A 17,953-nucleotide genomic window follows, 5' to 3' on the forward strand; every position below is an offset into this window, starting at 1 on the left:
TTCCCTTATGTAATTCAAGATTGGGTCTATAAATCAAGCAATTATACTTTCTTACTACAAATCTGTTTCCTTGGAGCAAGAAATGGTGTTAATGTTATGACAGCCTAGGAAAAAGATTCTTAGCTAGAAATGTAGATATGAATTCTTAATCTTATCTAAGACCCACAAGATCTCATCACTCCAGACAAAAAGTAAGTATCATTTTTGATGCACATTATCCTCTTTGTATGCCTAATTAACTTTTCTAACCGAGCATCTTATTTCATCTGCATATCAAATATGATTTTCTAGTATTACTGATTGCAGACTATAAATTTGATTGTATTGTGAGGCTTTTGGTTTAAATCTTTGATAGGAGATAAAATTTAACCTCAGTTTACCTGCTGCCTTGTGTTTGTCAATCCATTACTTGAAGAACCTATAGAAGTATGGGCTGGTTGATTATTGACCATACTTGGCAAACCACTGATCTGAGATACACCTGAATCAATCTTCATGCTTTCCTGTTTTAATTGACTACAAGCTCCACAAAAAAATAGACTTATTTACAAAAAAAATAAACTCTCTTGCTCTAAGATTTTAGATTAATCCTGGAATATCTATGCTTTATTGTGTTAGAGCACAGTTGTTTTAAAAGATTATGAAGTGGCTACAATATGTGCCATTTCATATGTGCCAATATGCTCTGAGAACCAAGCATTCCATCTGGGTACTGTGTGCTGATTTGGGTAGGAGAAATTATGCTTCTAAAAAGGCATAATGAAATTGTATATTCAGTGTAGGCATGACTTTTTCATAACTGATATAGGTGGAGGTGGGATTAATAAAAGAATAAAGCCTCTTAGAAATTTAACCGAGCTTGAATAATATTTAAAACATTAAATCATTTTGATTTATAGCAGATCCATAAATTCTAAGCTTTGGGCATAGTATTTTAAAGCTGAAAAACATCATATAGTCTAATTTCCTTATTTTACAACCTAGGCAACTAAAGATCAGGAAAATAAAATAATCATCAACCAAGTCAGGATTTTGGAACTTGGGTCTCTGATGGCAGAAATACTGTTATTTCAATTATAAAATTCCAAAACAGCAGTTTGGTACGGATATTGCCATAAGGTCTCTTCTGACATCCCTCTGTAAAATAGAAGGACCCTGATCCTCACATATCACATTCTTCAGTCACTCTGCAAGAGCAATCTGGATTACGAATACTTCGGTCTGTGAGTTCTGTTGTACAGTGATTTGTACAAAACTGTAATGATGAGGCAGGGAATACTAGTTTACGTGGGCCTTTTGGAGAGGATCCAGATGAAACAAAAATGGAAGCCAAGGAGAGTGGGCAGCACACGACAAAATGGGAGAGGGATTAGGAAAGTAGGTGATGGAGAAATTATATAGAGAAAACCAAAGGAGGTGAGGTTGATGAGGGGATTGAGTTACTTTGAGGGCCTGACTCAACGGTGGGATTCATTAGTGAGTTACCTTGTTGATTAGGCAACTTTGAGACCAATCAAATGTTACTGAGGTGAAGAGTGAAATGAGTTTACTTGTCTGGAACCTCTTTGCAAAACCATCGAAGTCCATTAGTGTGGTGTTTATGGCTTGAAGCTGAGTTGTGTCAACTCTTGCATAGCTTGGCTATTGATACGACTTTGCTCTAAAGGCATAAGTTCAGAAACTGACACATCATTTATTCCCAATTAAAACAGGCTAATTATGCTAAAGTGTAATTATTGTGCATGTTGAGTTAAAGAATATTTTGTAGCATGAATGATGGCAAAAGACTTGACTATAATAATTGTCAATTAATATGCAAATTACTCTCAGCAGCAAAATGGTTTAATTGCCATTTTATTAAATTGTACTTATTTTTTATAGGTTGAAGTAAACTCTTTCATTGTCTAAAAGTTCACTTTATTAACAGAATGGAAATTTTAAGAGAATGTCTAGATGTTCAGAAACTCAGGTTGGAAGAAAAAGGGGAAAGAAAAATTATAATTATTTATCTCAAACTTTTCATTGGTGACCCTGTAGCTCCTTTCCACAATCACTCTGATCATCTCAACACTTATTTTCCTAAAGCTTTTGAAGTATTTTGTGTGAATAACCTCTAGAGAATTGGAAACAAAATGGTAATGTGATAAAGGGTATACTAATAGGCAGCGTCCTGAAGAGTTATTGAAAAGAAATCCCAAAGTGTGAGAACTGTGCTCTCTTAGGGAAGCTGTTTTCAAGTCTTTGAACATTTACTTTATTGAACTATTGGAGACAAATAGATGTAACAGCCAATATAGCTCTGTCTATAAAATATAAAATAGAGTGGGCTTCACACACATGACAGAGAAAAATCTTCCTAATTAGAACCCCATTAATCACAATAAGAGCTAATATATACATTGAGTACCTATTATACTTTATACTCAGTGTTCCTTATGTATTATCTCTTTTAATTCTCCAACCTTATAAAATATGTAATAATATTATGCTCATTTTACAGAGAAGGAAACTGAAGGATAGGAATGTTAAGCAATTCTGCCAAGGTTATGTAAGCTGGGTTTTATGTGTAAATATAGTAAATTCTTTATTTCCAAGGTGACGTCTATAGTTATCATGAAATTCAATAGAAGTTCCATCTAGGAAATTTGAAATAATTGGGGAAGACCTTCTGCCTCTAGCCCAGATGCTATCACAGAGCTGCCTTAGATTAAAATTTGGGACACAGCTTTCAAAGAGTAAAGAGATGGATGGGGCCCACAGCAGAAATTCTGCCATCTTTACTAATACAGCTTTTCTGAACTCCTTGTAAAGAAAAAATAACCCAGAAGGGATTACTGTTTCTAGAATATTGATTCTTACAGCTCTGTGTAAAACTTAAAGCTTTTTTGAGGGGGGACTAGAGAAGGAAGACAAAGAGAACTTTCTCTCACTTGTGTTAGGGAGACATCCATGTCTATGTTCAGCTTTCCTCCATTGTAATAGTGAAAGGAATTAAATATATTTTATTTTTCTGACATAGAATTGACTTGTGTTGACAAAAAATTCTGAGAGTTGGCTTGGTAATCATGTCCAACAAACTAACTGAAAAGACCACACATCGTTATGTATTTTAGCTGCAGGGGACTCCTAAGATGAGGGTGCATTTAATGAATATGCCAAAAAAACTTAGTGAAGTAGAAAACTAAGAGATTTTGTATACATTTACTATGCCATTAGTTGTTAATCTGCTCATGAATTGATGGACACTTGGGTTGATTCCACATCTTTGTAATTGTGAAGTGTGCTGTAATAAACATTCACTGCAGGTGTGTTTTTGACAGAATAACTTATTTTCTTTTGGGCAAATACCCAGCAGTGAGTTGCTGGATCGAATGGTAGGTCTACCTTTAGTTCTTTGAAGTATCTCCATATTGTTTTCCATAAAGGTTTTCCTAATTTGAAGTCCCACCAACAGTGTATAAGTGTTCCTTTCTCTCTGCATCCATGCCAGCATCTGTTGTTTTTGGACTTTTTAATAAAAGCCACTCTAACAGGGGTAAGGTGATACCTCATTGTGGTTTTAATTTGCATTTCCCTGATGATTAGTGACATTGAACATTTGTTCATATGTGTATTTGCCATTTGTCTATCTTCTGAACAGCCTCTGTTCATGTCTTTTGCCCACTTTTTGATGGGGTTGTTTGATTTTTTTTTTTTTCCTGCTGATTTGCTTGAGTTCTTTGTAGATTCTGGTTTTTAGCCCTTTATCAGATGTATAGCTTGTGAATATTTTCTCCCATTATGTGGGTTGTATGTATATTTGCTCTGTTGATTATTTCCTTGGCTGTGCAGAAGATTTTTAATTTAATCAAAACAGACAACAATATACGCTGGAGAAAAGAAGCCCTATTCAATAAATGGTGCTGGGAAAATTGGATAGCCACATGCAGAAGAATAAACAGGATCCATACCTCTCATTACTCACAAAAATTAATTCAAGATGGATAAAGGACTTAAATGTAAGGCATGCAACCATAAGAATTGTAGAAGAAAATATAGTAGGAAAAACTCTTCTGGAAATTGGCCTAGGTAAAGAATTTATGAAGAAGACCCAAATAGCAATCACAGCAACAACAAAAATAAGTAAATGGGACTTTATTAAATTAAGAAGTTTCCTTTTTCATAATATACTTATCAGGGTCTTTTGGTTTTGTAAAATGAGATAGAAAGTGCTCTTTCTTCTAATCTATGGAATAGAGTGTGCAAGTTTGGTGTTATTTCTTTCTTAAAATTTTGGGGAAATCCACTAATGAACATGTATGGACCTGGAATTTTCTTTGAAATTTTAATTACAGATTCAAAATTATTAATAGCATACATTTATTCCAATTATCTATTTTTTGTCAGTTTTTATAAAATGTATTTTTCTAGGAATTGATCCATTTAATCTAAATTTTCAAATATATAAACACGAAGTTCATAAATGTCTCTATCTTTTTAATATATGTAGGATTTATGGTGATGTTCCTTTTTTATCCTTTATATTGGTAATCTGTACCTTTCCTGTTTTTAATTTTTCTTGATTAGTTTTGCTAAGGATTATACAGTTTATTTGTCTTTGCAAGGAACAACTTTGGATTTTATCAATCTTCTAAATCCTTTTCCTGAGACTCAATTTCTCTTTGCCTCTTTGTTATTCTTTCTTTCTAGGGGGTCTAATTTACTAATATTTTTCTATTTTCTTTAGGTAAATACTTCCATCATTGATTTTCAGCCTTTTATTTTCTAGTATAGATGCACTAAAGATCATAATTTTCCTCAAAGCACATCTATAGCTGCATTTTACAAGTTTTATTATGTAGTACTTTAATTATCATTCAGCTCAGCATATATTCTAACTTTCATTGGGATTTCTCTCTTTAGCTATAGGATTTTTAGAGGTGTATTGCTTAATTTACAAATATTTGAGGAATTTCTAATTAAATTATGTAAATGATTTCTAACACATTTCCAATGGCTATACCCTATATAATTTTAATTTTTCAAAATGTGTCAATATGTGTGTGTTTTCTCTTTTTTTCCCTCTTCTTTTCCTCTCCTTACTTAAGTAATTTATGTATTTTTTTTTTTTTTTACTTCTTAACCATTCTTTTACTACTCTTTAGTTGTTACCCTAGTGATCATATATGCATTCCTGGCTTACTAAATTCTAATATAAATTGGTAATTTTACTACTTTTTGGATAAGTTAAGGACTTAGAATGATTTAACTTAGTTTTCTACCTTCTTTTCCATTTTCTTCTATTGTAGTCATATAATTTAGTTCTGTATGTATTTTATTTCACAATCTCTTCAATATATGATTATTATCATTTTATACATCTAATATTTATTTATTCTTTCCTTTGCTATTAATGTATTTATTTATTCATTTTGTATTCCCATGGTTTCATTTGAAATCATTTTTTCTACTTGAAGGGCTCCCTTTAGAATTTTTTTGGTGCCTGCCTGCTGGTAACATTGTTTTTTTTTTTTTTTTAGTTTTTTACTTGTATAAAAATATTTTTATTTAACTTTTATTTTGGAGAATATTTTTGTTAGATGCAGAATTCTAGGCTGCCAGTTATTTTCTTTGAGCATTTTAAAGATGTCATTTGTTGTAATCTGGCCTCTAACATTTCCCATGTGAAATCAACTGTCAGAATGACTACTATACCTTTAAAAGCAATGTGTGCTTTTTTTCCCCCACTGTCTGCTTTAAGATTTTTCTTTATTTGTTTAAGTGTCTTTTCTTTTAGTGTTTAGTTGTGGTTTTCTCTGAATTTATCCTAGTTGGGCACTCCAGTGCTTTGTGACCTGTGCCGTGGTGTTTTTATTATTGTGGAAAATTTTCAGCTATTATTTCTTTAGGCATTGCTTCTGCTCCATTCCCTATTGCTTCTTCATCTGGGACTGCAATTATATATACTTCACACCTTTTCAGACCATACCCCATACATGCTATTAATCCCATCTTTTGATGTCTAATTGCAGTTATTCTAATTTTTAGTTCTAGAATTTCCACTTATTCTGTTCCAAAATTTCCAGTCCCTTTTTGAAATTATTCATTTTATCAACAACTTTCTGGAACATATTAGCCATAGTAATTTAGAAATCTATGTCTGATACCTTCAACATCTGGATCTCCTGTGAGCTTGTTTCTTTTGCCTGATTTTTTTCCTCTTGTTTTTTGATCATTTGATTTTGTTAATTTCTTACTGAATTCAGGATATTGCGTGTGAAAAATTCTAGAAATAATTTTAGGCTCTAGATGCTGTTACTTCTAGAGGATTTGTTTTCATTCTGGTTGAAATTTAGGGTAGAGGCTGATCAACTAATCCAATCTGGGATTGAGTTGATTAGATGAGCTTGAAACTTCATGAGAGCTCTTTTTTCTGAGTCTCCCTTACTCCTAAAATGAAGCCCATCTGGGATTTCAACTGAAATACTGGTATATTTTGTCTACTTCTTCTTGGGTCTTAACTTTCAATTTTATCCCTCAGCCCATAAAATTCTTAGAATATTTGCTCACCTTTTTCATCTTTAGACTGCTGTTTAAGGGTTGACAAATATCTCCAGGAAACGTTGCACTAAATATTAGGCTTGCCTCTCTGCATACCCCTTCTTTCCAGTACCTTGGCCCCTCAGTGTTGCTGCCTTACTAATTTTCTGATGCCTTTCAGCAGATATTTTCACTGGATTATCCTGTTTTGCATTTATTTTCATGGGAGGATTGGTCTGCACAAAGCTATTCCTAATGAAAAAAATGCAAGTCGTTTTGTTATCCTGCTTTATTGACTTTCTTAATTCTTCACATTGAAAATAGTGTCCTTGATTTTTCTAAGTACCAGAAACATCTGAGGAAAAAAAAAGAAATGAAGAAAAGGATGCATATTTACTGAATCTCTATTAGGTAAAGAGTGATATGCTAAGAGCATTTTGTACTTAAATACATATTTTAAAATATGTTTCATACTTTATCTTTAATATAAAATTATTATGTTTGTGAAATAGTAGAAACTGTATTGGTATCTCTGTGTATTCTCTGTTGGGATTTTTATTGACCAGTCAGACTCAAGAATTCTCAGTTTGTTTCTATGAAAGACAAAGGAGGATGTTTAAATACTAGGAACCATAAAGATCCCTGATTCTTATCAGAATCCATCTTTTTACCTTAAGCAAGAAAGTCTGGTTTTGTGTTATCTGAGCAATTTTAGTAGGTACAATTTTTCAGTGACTCACAATAACCATTTTATGACTCATCAGGGATTGCTGTTTTGCTCCATTTCTGTATGATGACATTTAATCTGAATACTAAAAGAAAGATAATTAGTGCTTTACTATAGCACTGATGTATTAAACAGAATTACCTTTAACATTATAAAAATGAGTCATACTTTAGTCACCCAGGTTTTCATACGCATGATTCCTTCTTTACATTTTCTTACCTAAAATTAAAAACCCTCTCTGTAAAGAGTATTTTTCTGTATTCCGGTTGGTGGATGTTTCTGTAAGGTTATTTAATTTTATAAGGGTTAAGATTTGATGATGTTTTTATTATAGAATTGTCATGTTTGGTTTAATGTCATGAGGCTTTTTGTGGGTTTATTTTACAATCTCTTACTTTGAAAACTAACAAGTCAAGAATACCTGCAGCAATACGAGACAAACAATTTTCATTTCTTTCACTGGGTTGTTGAAATGTGTCCTGGTTCCAGCTACTGATGACATGTACTCCCAAGACAACCTTGTAGACTACATTCTTCACTGGGTGAAAGTCACTTCATTAAGAAAGAAGAATTTCTTTGGTATTTTCTTTAAAGTATTGACTATGAAAGCATAGTTCTTCCAGCTTTTCAGAAGCTTTAATCTTACATCAAACATCTATTAGTAACAATGCAAACAAAAAAGAAACTTAGCTGTCATTTTCAGGAAGGATGCTTCCAGAGGGCTAATGCAAAACCACTAAGAGAGGGGCTGCAATGCTGCTGCCAGGGTTAAACCTGCAGCCACAAGAAAGGCTGTCAGGTGTGCAGTCACAGGGAGTCGGATGACGGGGACTGTGTGTGGGTAAGAACCTCAAGAAACCTCACCCCATTGTGCTTATCTTATCTCTCCACATCTTGGATAAGTGACACAGGCCTTTGAGCCCAGGCTCCTCTGATTTCTTATGTACAGATGGACTCAGAAAAAGAAACTAAGAAAAGGCTGAAATTAACTGAATCATTCCCCGTACTTTCCTACACACCTTGCCCGTCAGAAGTAGGCAAAGCCATAGCAACAATATTTTGTATATTTCAAAGTAACTAGAAGAGAGAGCCTGAAATGATATTAATGCATAGAAATGATAAAATATTCAAAGTGACAGATACCTCAAATACCCTGTCTTGATCCTTACACATTCTATGCGTGTAACAAACACTCACATGTACCCCATAAATATGTAAAATGTTATATATCAATAAAAAAAGAAGTAGGCAAAGCTAACCCAGACCATGCAGGTGCTGGTACCACCAGTCTTTTAGGTATAAGCTTGAGGTTGGGCACTGAGGGTGGAGAGTGACTGATCTGGGAGGTTTAGGGAAAAGTGTTTCTGAAAATGGTTAATTTGGGGGAAAAGAAGGAATGTCTGGAGTGGTAGGGGGTGGAAGTAGTCAAGGGAGACTTGAGCAAGGTCAGAAAAATCTTTCTTCTCTGTGAAAAGTAAGACATGGGAATTCCATGATTTTTCTCACGCGCTACTGGGTCATAAATGAAACAGTTGGAGCCACCAACTCCTTACCAGGACTGAATCATTGAGTTCTTTGGTCCCCTTTCCTGGGAGTGCTTGAGTATGACCTTGGTAATAGAATGAGTCTAGAAAAATGAAGAGCATTAATTATAGGGAGATATAGATTAAATATATATTACGTGGTCTCAGTTTGGGCTGAAGCTGTGCTTGTCCCAGGATTCAGACATATCCAGAGGAGGTGACCTACTGTCCTCATGAAGGATGAGAGGTCTCCTGGGAAAGGGTTTATCTTAAAGGAAGCTGTAGGCACATGCTCTGTCCGAGAGCAAGGCCTAAGTTGCAAGGAGGGAATGTAGTAGTTTGAGTACAGTGTGTCACGGAGAGTCCTCCAGCCACGTCCGTGGGGCGAGTCTGCATGTGGTCTGCCAGCCACAGTCACCATGGGCTGTTTGCCACAGAGTTTTACTTCCACTTTTCCTGTTGTTCTGTCTATGCAAATTTTCTTATTTTAAACTGTTGTCTCTCCAGTTTGTTATATGGAACCAAAGACAAGACTGAAGGCCAAAAACATCCTGTACTGCTAGCATATATCACTGTCCACTTTCACACTGGGGCTCCTGCAGCATGAGCCTTCGTCGTCAGTATTGCAATCTCTAATCTTAACTAGATTCTTATTAAACTCATCATAGTAGCAAAAATGCATCTATTGCTCCTAAAACCTGCAGGATCTGTATTAAGATACATTACTATTACTAGTTGTGCTTCATATTGCAAGAATTCAACGTATTCATCAAAGATATTTTGCCATGGCTAAAATTCACAGCAATGACATGAAATAAGAATGTTTTATGATATTTGACATAGCTTGGTAGTGATAGAATAGGGATATTGATTTTCTTCATGATAAAACAAGACTAAATCTTCCTACCTAAAATGGTTTCTGAAACAAAAAATGAAGCATTTTCATCAGAAATAGAGTAACCCCCTCATGATAATTATGTATTTACAACTGAAAGGCTAAAGTATTTGACTGATGAAAAATAGCATGGTACCATGGCAAACAAAAACCCCAGGAACCTGGAAGGACAGGTGTCTGCTGTAAGCCCCAGATGCTGTACTAAATAAGCTCAGAGACCTTAATTAACCTCTCTGAATCTTGGAGTCCTCACATGTCAAGGGGATGAACATTTAAAGGCAGTTTGTGAAGATCGTGTTGAGGTAATGCTTACAACATTTCTGTCATTTGTTAAGACAAATGAAAGGCAGATATAATTTCATTGAATATTGGAATTTTTGAATTGGAATTGTATGACAAGTGTTTCAAAGCATCTGGAGTTACTCTAGTCCTCTTTACTGGTCTTGAAAAGTTTACCTTTTAGAAAATGTAAAGAGGCATGAATTTTTCTAGAATCATTTTCAGAAACTGGTTCACAATTTTCTAGGGTTTTCTGTATCAAAAGCTACAAAAGGTGTGGTCCAGTTGAAAAGCCAATGAGCTTCTATCACCTTAGTTTTGGTAGGTGAAAGAAGAGGAGAGAAATGGTTGAGATACTATAAAAGGATAGGTAAGTGATAATTCTGCAATTATTATTATTATATGTGCATAGAAATGTTCTTGAGAGTCTATAAAATTGAAACTCTGGGCAATTTGGCTGCATGAGCTGATGACGCAGAAGGTTACCTAACCTGCTGAAAACACTTGGAAATGCTGGGTAAACTAGCAAACCACACCACCAGAAATACCTACAGACAAGCTTCACAAAAAGAAAGAGAAATCCTTGGGTGCAATAAACATAAAAGGAGCTCAAATCAGGATGGGTCCTGGGAGAGACGTTCTGTTGGAAAACTTCCACAACTCTGGGCAAGCTGGATACCTGAAGAGCAATATGAACTCACTGGAAATAAACTCATAATGAAACGTTATAAACCAGACCAGGGAAAAAAGCACCATAAAGAAGAATCATTCCTTTATCTGATGTGTAGTATGCAAAAATTTTTTCCCATTCTGTAGGTGGTCTGTTTATTCTCGTGACTGTTTCTTTGGCTGTGCAGAAGCTTTTTAATTTAATCATGTCCCATTCATTTATTTTCGTTGCTGCTGTGATTGCCTTGGGGGTCTTCTTCATAAATTCTTTGCCTAGGCCAATGTCCGTAAGAGTCTTTCCTACATTTTCTTCTAGAATTCTAATTGTATCACGCCTAAGGTTTAAGTCTGTTATCCACCGTGATTTGATTTTTGTGAGAGGTGAAAGCTGTGGGTCCTGTTTCAGTCTTCTACAAGTGGCTAACCAATTCTCCCAGCACCATTTATTGAATAGGGATTCTTGTCCCCAGAGTATATTCTTTCCCGCTTTGTCAAAAATTAGGTGACTATATGAGGATGGTTCTATATTTGGATTTTCTGTTGTGTTCCACTGGTCTGTGTCCCTGTGCTTGTGCCAATACCAGGCTGTTTTAAGAACCACGGCCTTGTAGTATAGTTTGAAGTCTGGCAAATTAATACCTCCCATTTTGTTTTTGTTGCTTAAAATTGCTTTTGCTATACGGGGTCTTCTCTGGTTCCATACAAAGTGTATAATTATTTTCTCTACGTCTGTGAAGAATGATGTTGGTAATTTAACAGGGATTGCATTGAATCTGTAGATCACTTTGGGTAGTATAGACATTTTAACAATGTTGATTCTTCTGATCCATGAGCATGGTATATTTTTCCATCTATTTGCAAGTTCTGCTATTTCTTTTCTCAGTGTTTCATAGTTTTCCTTATAGAGATCCTTTACCTCTTTAGTTAGGTATATACCTAGATATTTTATTTTCTTTGTTGCTAGAAACTTCTCAAAAGAAGATATAAGAATGGCTAACAAACATATGAAAAAATGCTCAACATCCCTAATCATCAGAGAAATGCAAATCAAAACCACAATGAGATATCACTTAACCCCAGTGAGAATGGCCTTTATCAAAAAAACCCAAAACAACACATGTTGGCGTGGATGTGGAGAGACAGGAACACTCATACACTGCTGGTGGGACTGCAAACTAGTGCAACCCCTGTGGAAAGCATTATGGAGGTATCTTAAACAGATTCAAGTAGACCTGCCATTTGACCCAGCAATCCCATTATTGGGCATATACCCAAAGGAAAAAAGGTCATTCTGTAACAAAGACATATGTACCCGAATGTTTATAGCAGCACAATTCACAATAGCAAAGATGTGGAAACAACCCAAATGCCCATCAATACATGATTGGATTAGTAAGCTGTGGTATATGTATACCATGGAATATTACTCAGCTATAAGAAATAATGAAGATACGACATCTCTATGGTTCTCCTGGAGAGAGTTGGAACCCATTATATTAAGTGAAGTATCCCAAGAATGGAAAAACAAGCATCACATGTACTCACCAGAAAATTGGTTTCCCTGAACATCACCTAAATACACATCTGGGAACGACACCAATCGGATATCAGACTGAGGTGGGGGTGGGGGAGGGGATGGGTGTATGCCTACACAATGAGTGCATTGCACACCGTTTGGGGAGTGGTAACATTTGAAGGTGCTGACTCGGGAAGGGGGGGTGGGGGAGGAGGGATATATACCTACATGATGGGTGCAACGTGCACTACCTGAGGAACGGACACGCCTGGAGCTCTGATTTGGGGGGAAAGGCGGTACATGGACAACGTATGTAACCTGCAATTCTGTATCCCCCATAACAATAAGATGAAATAAAAAAAAAAAAAAAGAAAGAAAGAAAACCCCCCCCCCAAAAAAAAAAAAAAAGAAGAATCATTAAGTACAACAAACCATTTCTCTTTAAAAAGCCCTCTAAGAAGTGCAGGTAATAGAGTGATCTGAAAGAGGCTATAAATGAAATATGTTGGGGGAAAAAGATGAAAGAAGAATAGAAAAAGGAACATTAGGAAAAAATGTTCATGTGATAGCTTTCTATACTTCGTTCATTAGAAATCCCCGCCGCCCCCAGATGCCTGGGCCATATGCACTAACAGATATCTTTGTCCCTTTGAAGACATCTGTCTGAGTTTGCCCGAATTGCCGTAGCAAAGCACCACAGATGGGGTGGTTTAAACAGCAGAACTTACAGTCTCACAGTTCTGGAGGCTGGAAGTCCCAGATGAGGTGTTTGCAGGGTTGGTTCCTTTGAGGACTGTGAGGGAGGAGCTGCTCCAGACCTCTGCCCTACCCTTGCTGGGTCGCTGGTGCTATCTGGCATCCCTTGGCTCCTGCATCACCCTGACATCTGTCTCCACCTGGTATTCTCCCTGAGTGTGCCAAAATCTCCCCTTTTTATAGAGACACCAGTTGTATTGGATTAGGGCCCACTCTACTCTGGTATAACCTCATCTTAACAAATTACATCTGCAATGATCCTATTTCCAAGTAAGGTCACGTTCTGAGATACTGGGGGTTAGGACTTTAACACATGAATTTTGGGGGCACAATTCAATCCATAGCAATACCCACATATAAACTGATTATTTCTAGACTTTTTCTGTCTTATTAGGACAGAAGAACCACAGAAATCTTCCACAGTCCTCATTCTGTGCCCAACAGAACACTTGAGATACATAAAGAAATGACATTTCACATAACCTTTAGACTTGCAGGCTATGCTCCAAAAGGACACCATGAAGGTCCAAGACTCTGCGACCCTGCCCATGGTAGCCAGAAAGACAGGAAGTTTCCTTATTACAAGCTCCTAGGACGGACACTGTAGCTTCCAAAAAATCTGGTTAAGGTCTCTTAGTATTTTTGGGATTGTTGTGTACGGTTGTAGATCTGAACAGATAATATTAAAGTTAGCAATATACTTAATGTCTTCAAAACACTTAAAATGAACATTTTAAATGTACTAAAGTTTGCTTTTGGGTCTTGAGATTTAGCCAGAGACCAAATGAAAATATAATACTAATAACGATCATGTATATTTTGGATATAATGCCAGTGCTATTGGCTTGTCCTTAGTACTTTGTAGCACTTTTTCCTTAGGGGTTCATTGTGGTTGTTTGTCACTATTCATCCTTAGTAACAGTATTAATAAAATGTTTTTGAAAGCACTAATGTGGGGGTCAAGTGAGATAATGGATGTGAAACACTTACTAGCCTGCCTTGGACGCAGAAACTGCTCAACACACTTAACTGTTATTATTAGAATATATAGCAGCTGTCACATTTTGGAAACTACTTCCTGATGTGTTTTCCTTCCTCGGTAATATAATTTATTCAGGTGTGTTCCTATGCCATTTTTTCCTCAGGAAAGAGAAGGGTCAGTACCACTCAGGAAAAGAGCTCATGGTATAGTAAAGAAGAAATATAAACATATATTTAATCACATAGATAGTCTAGGAAGTAGGGGAGCCACTTTGTTTTTAAGAGAAAAGATAACACTATAATAAAGTATGTGGCTATGTTAGATCTAGAGGAGAAGGAGAGAGAAGTTGGAGGTCGTTCTGATGGTCTCTCTTTTCTGGGTGAGGTTTGAGGCAAGATCACTGGTGGAAAATTAAAGGTGGGAATGGAGTAGGGGATTTGAGAGGGGTAAAGGGTTGGAACTGCTACCCCCAAAATACAGATGTAAGCCGAATGCAGGCAGGATGCTGAGACCAACCGAACCAAGGGTCCAATTGCAGCCATCATTTCGTAGCTGAAGCCAGTTTAAAACAGGTTATGTTACTTTCTTCTTTCCATTCTATTTAATCTTATCCTATCTTGTTGATTTTATTTTGCTTTATCTTATTTGATTTAACTGGTAGAAGCAAAGCTGGGCATCTTGCAGGTACAAGGTGAGAAGTGACTGATGGTGCTCGTCCAGGACTGGATTGACTGGATGGGAGCAGAGGGGGGAAGAGGGTGAGGGTGGGCGAAGCTACTGACTAACCAGGCAGGTCGCCATGGGGGGAGGAATTGAAAACAGGATGGGCTGATCCAGGAGAAACAGGTATCTCCATGGTGGAAGAACAGACTACAGCAGCAGGAAGGGGATGAGAGAAATGGAAAGAAAGGAGGCATTGCTAAGAAAGTGAGATTTCTGAATCTGAGAAGTTGGACCTGGAACATTCCAGACGGTGGACCCAGGGTCTGGGATGCAGGGAATGAGGTGCCTCCATGCAGCCAGGGACAGGGATATGGAGTCATGGTGTCTTTGCTTGGGGGTTGCCTTAAGAAGAGGTGAAGGTGTCTGCAAAGGCAGACTCGATTTTCCAAGTCTCACAGTCCCTGGCTGTGTTCCCGTGGTAGCTATGATTTCAAAGTAGGTCGCTTCCTTTCCTTCCTTTCCTTTCTCTCCTCTCCATCCCCTTCCTGGCATCTTGTATCTTTTCAAGGTCATGTAACAAATCACTTTCCCAATCAGGGGCAGTGCAGGGACATAAATCAATGTAATTCATGCATGCTTCTTTCTTTCTTAAAGACTTGTCTAAATGAAACATTACAATATATTTTAGTTACACAAATTAAATGCTGGCTTTTAAAAACATAGTACTTGTACTTTTTAACCTTCAAAGAACTTTACAGATATTAAGGTTGTTAATCTTCTTAACACTCCTAGAGTCTTTGAGTTGAACATGTTCAAAAGATTAACACAGAGGGTGAGGCACTATTGGGTTACCAGATGCAATTTTTAACTATAATATCTGGCCTTTAAGATAGTATTGCTTTGGCCATTTCCAACAATTAGAAAATAATTATTTCTGTTTCTCTTTCTGTCAATGAGAAGCTAGTATTACCCCCTTCATTGTGAACTCATTTAAGACTTCACAAAAACAAAAATTATGAATAATGGTTAATGATCAGATGAGAATTTCTAAGGGCAAAAATAATAGATGGTAATTTCCTCTGAGACTCACAAACCAGCTAAAGCCATTCTGAGGTCCCTTCTCTCCTGCTTCTCCTTTCCTTTCATCCCTCCCATTTCTTTTTGGATTTCTCTCTATGTATTTCTCTGTATGTAGGGGATCTTTTCCTTGGTGCTACTCTCCTTTTATATCTGGCTCTTTCTTCTTTGTCTTCTCACTGTCTTCCCCTTCTCTCTCCAGCTTTTCCTTTTTGCTCTACCAGTTACTTCTACAGCATCTGCACCTCCTTGTACTGTCTTCTGGTCGTGGAGATGCTGCATTTTATGACCCAGTCCTGGGACCAACCCGTGTATATTGTCTTCTACTTTTTATTACTATCACAGCAGCAAGGACTATTACTAATTAATATATATTGAGCACATACTATGTACCAGGCAGGTATGTCACTTTCCATTGTGAAAATGCCATCAAAAAGCAACAACACAGGAAAAAGACAATGATCCATACTGTCTCTGAATCTCAAAGCGGAGAAACTAAAATGGCCTGTCAGTTGTGATTTGGGGTAAAATGCCTTGTCACCAGCATTTGCTTGGCATCGATAAAGGGAAGCATCAGGTCCTATTGTAAGAGAGAAAGGAAAAAAAAAAAAAGGGGAGGCATTGATCGAACCCACAGTATGAAACCACGCAGCTGCTATCGACCCATCGTTGCTCTCAAACAACGGAAACAGACTGAGATGAATTTCCCCCGTGTTGAAGTCGATCGCGCAGGGGCTGAGTCACGAGCAGGATCTAATCTCTGATTGCTGCACAGGCACGTCTATGGGGAAGCTGCTCTGGAAGGCTGCTTCTCGCCTATTCAAGGATGCAGAGGCAGTTCTGGCTGATTTGTGAGGTGTGTAGGAGTGTGAAGGGTACAAATTAGAGGGTAATATAAGGAAGCTTGCCTTTGTTTAGCAGGAATCACATCCTGAGAAAGAATCAAGATTCTGTAGCTGAGAAGGGGACTGGGGTCCAAAAGATCTCATTAAAACAGAGTAAGTGTTTGCAAATCCTGATTGCAATAGGTGCCATTAGCTATTAAGTCCTGAGCTATTAAATAGCTGAGAAATGTAGAATTGCCTGCATTCCTTGCTGAGGTGGGGGAGAAACATTGGCTGCTAGAATGGATTTGCAGACGGGGAGCAAAGTGGTTCTTGAAAACTTCGGGAACAATGGTGCAGCCTTACCTGGCTACGTGCTGATTAAAATGAAATCATTATCCCCTTCTTCCCTGCTTGGGGGAACCCCACAGGTGGGGAGGAAGTACCTCCTCTCTTTATTTTTTTTACAATTCATCCTAAGTCGTACTTTGAGTCCCTGTACCTTCAGAAAGGCCAGGAAACTTTACCTCTAGTCTTTTGAAGTGTTTTCCTTTCTCTCTGGAATTTTTATCATAGTAGTAAAAATTTGTCCAGTGTTAAGAATTCAGGATGTTGCTTTTACCTGGCCATCGAGTCACGTACAGGTTAGCAGTGAGACACCCATTCTATAATTTAGTACAGCCCTGGAGGGCCAGTGGCTCTCTGCTGCACCGTGCTGTGGTCTTGATTTCTGAGTGGCACACAGGGCCATTTCTCCTCTGGGATCTTGCCACTTCCTGGTTTGCATGGGACAGAAAGCAAGCAGCAGCCTCCCACCTTGTCAGTTCCTGTAACCGTGGAGAATTATTCTGGTGGGGCTTTTAGCTCTCTCCCTCTTGCTTCTTACAAATATTTTGTTAATGTCATGTTCTTTCTCTCCTTCTCTGGAACTTGAGCATTGAGAATCCCTAGGCTCTAGAGACTTAGAGCCCAAGTTTTGCTTTTTTTCTGTTAGGTTATTTCTCAGAGGCAGCAAGCAAGAAATGCAAGACTGAGTTCCTGTTTGAATAGGAGGGAGAAAAAGAAACATAGGTTGAATCTCCAAAATGTTATCTGGTCACCATTATGTCAGAGTTCTCAGAATTCAGAAAGATTTAGCCAGATTTCTGGTGCTGTAGCCATCTTTTCAGGACAGACGTATGTCATGTGGGTGAGAGAGGACCCAGTGTAGTTCTTAAAAATCTCAGTGAATGGGACCAGAACAGGCAACCACTGCTCACCATTTCACTTACTGGTCATTTTCTTGGTTTTTTTACCCTTGTGACTTCTTGTTAGCGAGGCAGGCATTTGCTTACACATGATCTTTTTAGGATTCTGGCACAAAGAGGTGCTTAAGAAACTTTACTTGATGTTAATTGTTTATTCTTTTCTTTCTTTTCCTGGACTTTCCATTTTAAAAAAAATGTATGTTATTTTATTTTTTTGGCCACTGGGTTCCCATTCTATTAGAATAGAATCAAAACGTTGAAAATTAAAGTTAAAAA

The sequence above is a fragment of the Eulemur rufifrons genome, chromosome 18 (genome assembly GCF_041146395.1).
Source record: "Eulemur rufifrons isolate Redbay chromosome 18, OSU_ERuf_1, whole genome shotgun sequence".
Lineage (NCBI taxonomy): Eukaryota > Metazoa > Chordata > Mammalia > Primates > Lemuridae > Eulemur > Eulemur rufifrons.